This window comes from Oryctolagus cuniculus, chromosome 15 (genome assembly GCF_964237555.1).
Source record: "Oryctolagus cuniculus chromosome 15, mOryCun1.1, whole genome shotgun sequence".
Lineage (NCBI taxonomy): Eukaryota > Metazoa > Chordata > Mammalia > Lagomorpha > Leporidae > Oryctolagus > Oryctolagus cuniculus.
In genome coordinates, this window is record NC_091446.1 from 5,973,817 (window position 1) to 5,978,518 (window position 4,702).

The window sequence follows — 4,702 nt, forward strand, 5'->3', positions numbered from 1 at the left end:
TTTTGATTACTTATGGATATCCACAGTTATTTTGGCTTCATTTACTTATTTACTGGCAGCCTAATGATAGGTAAAATGAAGAATTAATAGCTCAGTAGAGATGATAATAGGTTTGCTCAGCTGACAGAATGAGGGCTCCGGCTTCTCCCATCTCACAGTTGGGAACGTGAAGTCCCAGTGCTTGCTCTTGGGTGGTGTCAGGCAGCAGGTGGCCCCGTTTGGATGGAGCAAGCTAAGCAGGGACGCGGTGGGGGAGCAGGTGAGTGTGGCTGCAGCTCAAAGTGTCGGGAGGTGGGGGTGAGCGCACAGCTGGGCACGGCGGCTTCGCTCCCACAGGGCGGGAGGAGCAGCTCCGCGCGAGGGCGGACACGCGGGAAGACAGGCGCCGACGGCTTGACGGAGAAACTATCGTTGTTGTTGTGCTTAGAACAGCACAGATTTATTATCCTGTGTCCTGGAGCGCGGAAGTCCACAGCGGGCCTCGATGGGGGAAACACTGGCTCACCGGGCTGCGCTCCTTGCTGGAGGCGCGGGGAGTCGTCACATGTCCCTGTCAGCTTCGGCTTTGTGGCTCCTTGGCTCCTTCCTCTGTCTTCAACACCAGGAACGTTGAGTCCACGCTGCCTCTCTCTGGCTCTGCCCTCTGACTCCGCTCAGCTCCGCAACAGCCCCCGCCTCCGCCACCCCCACAGCCCCAGCCCCTTTTCTTTAACACAAGAAAGAGTGGTCCTTCCAGACCAAGTGGAAATTGACAGGCTGAGCCCGCCCCGAGTCGGGGAAGGCAGAGGTGAGGCAGAGGCAGGTGTGTTGTGGACTTGGAGAGGCACAGGTGCACCTGGCAGGCTGACCATCCCCTTTCACTGTCAGCTGATCACAGAGCACAGCTCTCTCGACCCTATAGGTCATTGGGTACTAATGAACCACTGAGTGGTTTTATTTTTGAAAAAGATCTATTTTATTTTTGAAAGGCTAACAGAGAGGGGAGAGAGAAATATCTTCCATCTGTAGGTTCACTCCCCAAATGGCCACAATAGCCAGGGCTGGGCCACGGAGCTCCATCCAGGTCTCCCACATGGGTGCAGAGGCCCAAGCACTTGGGCCACCTTCCACTGCCTTCCCAGGCACATTAGCAGGGAGCTGTGTCAGAAGCAGAGCAGCCAGGATTTGGACCAGCACTGCAACGTGGGATGCTGGCATTGCAGCCGGTGGCGTAACCCGCTGCGCCACAGCGCCGGCCCCATAAATGCACATTTTTAAAACAGCCAACTGTGAAGCCAGTGTTTGCAGATCCGGTTGTTCCCGACTTCTGATTTTTAATGAAATGGACGTCATCCTGTCTCCCAGGCTGCTGGCGGTGAGTCACGATATGTCTGTGAAGATGACAACGTTTACTGAGCTTGTGTTTGTGAACCCTCCTGAAGACAGATTCCCTTTAGAGACTTACTTAATAGCTGTGATCGCAGGTAGAGAAGATAACAATTTTATTCCAGAGGAAGTGTATGCAGAGATACTTTTCACTAGGGAAGGCGCTCAAGGCAAAACCGCATCCTTCCAGGTCTCTGGTCAAGATAACAACCCCAGCGGGCTGGCAGAGGGACCTGTCACCACTGCACACCCTCTCTGGGATGTCACAAAACCTGTGGTGGCAGGCGAGGTCAGGTCACTGCCTTGGCTTGGTGTCCAGGAGAGAAGCCCCCAGGCGGGGACCCGGCTTCCACTGGCTCTGCAGAACACATCATTTTATGTCCCCAAGCCCTCACAGGAGACAGAAGATTAATCAGACTCGGGGAAGGGTTTTTAAAAACCGTCTATGCAGCCAAGATCCTTTAGCGTTTCCCTTGAGCTACTGTACAAACACCAGTTCATTGTTTTAGAACATTTGGACAAAAAAAAGTATGATTTTTTTTTAAACCAAAGGAACTAAAGGAATCTGACACCCGCGGAACAGACTGGCACCTTCAAGGCAGCGGGTGGGTAGAAACGACCCCATACAGTGCTGCCGGCCGCCCGAGGACTAATTACTCATCGGCTCGCCTTTGCCTCTGCTTTTACAATGTAGTCAAACAAGGTAGAACTGTGTCCATTTATGGGAAAGCCAAAGACCAATAAATACAAAGTTTCATTTCCTGATTCCCTGAACCCGATGGGGCTTAGCGAGTACTCCCCAACCCTTCCAACAATGGACTTTCAAAACACCCTGTGAGCAGCACCTCGGATCACATTTCATTGCTCATAAAAAAAGAATCAGATAATGTTAAGTGAGGAAAACCAGGACACAGGGCACGCTGTGTTTACAACCAGAAAGGGACGGGCTCTGTGCTGTGGGCAGGACAGGGGGATCATTTGCCCTCTGTTTTCTGAATTTTTATGCTGCTACCAGGAAACGTTTTTTAAAAATCGATAGGCAGGCCGGCGCCGCGGCTCACTAGGCTAATCCTCCACCTTGCGGTGCTGGCACACCGGGTTCTAGTCCCGGTCGGGGCGCCGGATTCTGTCCCAGTAGCTCCTCTTCCAGGCCAGCTCTCTGCTGTGGCCCTGGAAGGCAGTGGAGGATGGCCCAAGTGCTTGGGCCCTGCACCCCATGGGAGACCAGGAGAAGTACCTGGCTCCTGCCATCGGATCAGCGCGGTGTGCCAGCCGCAGCGTGCTGACCGCGGCGGCCATTGGAGGGTGAACCAACGGCAAAGGAAGACCTTTTTCTCTGTCTCTCTCTCTCACTGTCCACTCTGCCTGTCAAAAAAAAAAAAATCAATAGGCAAAACCACGAGTTAGTTGTTTCGCAGGTGCTGGGATTTAGGACGAGGAGCCTGTGGTGCGCTTCCACGATGAAGCAGATCAGCTCAAGGTTGGAGAATCCCAGGAACCGCCTGACCTTGCTTTCTCCCTCTTCCACTGCGCCTGAAGAGGCCCGCTGTGGCTACCAGTAATTAAAAAAAAGAATCCCTCATCATCTTGTCCACCTATTGAATTCTTCCAGGTAATTCACAACATTCAGGACACTTTCCCTCTGGGGAGACCAAGTGGCAGGAGAGGCAGTGGACTGCGAACTGTGCCAGTCACTCTAATGTGCAGTGAGGAATGGCTGGGAGACATGGCTGGACTGCCCACGGGGCCGTGCATCCTGCAGTCCCGCCCTCCTCCTCCCCTGCCCATCGGAGAGCCCGGAAGGCTCCTCTTCCTCCCTCTCCTGTCCTACTGGGCTCTCTCTTTCCAGGCACTTCCCAAGGGCAGTCCTCAGTTACACTCTTGCCCTCCTCCTCCCTGTCCCTTTCTTGCACCTTGTGGGCCCATCACGTCTGGAGAAGCCGTTATTTTGCCAGGTCTGGCAAACCTTTCCAAGGTGGGCAGCCTGCTGAGGCACAGGAGACACAAGTCAAACAGGGGGCAGCCTGGGCTGGCGTTGTGGCACCACAGATATGCTGAATGGCTGGAGTCCTGACTGCTCCAGGACTTCTAAGCCAGCTCCCTGCTAATGCTCCTGGGAAAGCAGTGAAAGACAGCACAGTGCTTGGATCCCTGCCCCCACGGGGAGACCTGCATGGAGTTCCCGGCTCTTGATTTCAGCCTGGCTCAGCCCTGATCATGGTGGCCATTTGGGGAGTAAACCAACTGATGGAAGATCTTTCTCTCTGCCTCTCTCTGTGTCAGGATAGGAGAGCAAGACAAAGAGGAGGCAGAACACGGAGTCGCCGCTACAACGAGTTTAGTCAGAGACAAACCTGAGAAGAGCTCACCAGGTGAACGCATGGCAGAGCCGCTGGCCAGCACACAGCAGAGAGAGGACCTTCCCGCACACACTGGTGGCTTGTAGAGTATAAAGTAGTTGGGAGCGTCTGGGCCAAGGCTGAGCTTCTGAGAGAGTGGGGAGCGAGAGCCTGGGCAAGCGGCTGATCCCTCAAGATGGCGGTGTGGCCAGTGGTCGAGGCAGCGCAGGGCTGAGCTAGCAGAAGGAAAATTCAAGGAGTCGGGGCTGTTCCCAGCCATGCAGGTAAGAGGCCAGCACAGGTCAAAGGCTTTAGTCCTCGCTCCATCTCTGTCGCTCTGCCTTTCTAATAAATGAAACAAATCTTCAAAAAAAAAAAAAAAAGGGGGGGGGAGAGCATCTGTCCCCCACTGGGTTTCAAGAGATCAAGGCCTTGGGTTGGTTTCTCTGGAACCTGACTCCTGGTTGTCTCACGAGCGCCAAAGCTCCTTCAGGCTCAACCGTGGGCTCAAACTCTCCCAGACCGGCGCTGCCTCCTCCTACGAGGCCACAGTTTGGTTAAAGACAGCATCACTGCTGGAGACACCAAAGCCAAAAGCCAGAGGGTTCTAGACCCCTCCCCATCTCCTGCCATTCTGTCTGAGCAATGTCTCTGATCACTCCCTTCCTCCCACCCCCCTGCCACTGCGTCTGTCTGCCGGCCCCAGCGTCCCACTGTCATCGCCTGGCAGGTCTGCTTGCTCCTTCACACAGCACCACGCTCACAGCAACGCTCCTCAAAGCCCCACCAACGGCATGGTGCCCCGGTTCCCTGCCAGTGGGCCAAGTCCAGCCTCGCTGTGTGGCCCTTAGCCACCCACTAGGTACCAGGCTCCATGAGCAGCCTGGCCTCCCTCTAAGCACCCCCTTCCTCTGTCACCAGCCAGGGCCCGGAGCCCCTGCCACTTCCCAAAGGGAACTCATGACACTTCTGGGCCTTGGCTCTTGCTGTTCCTTCTA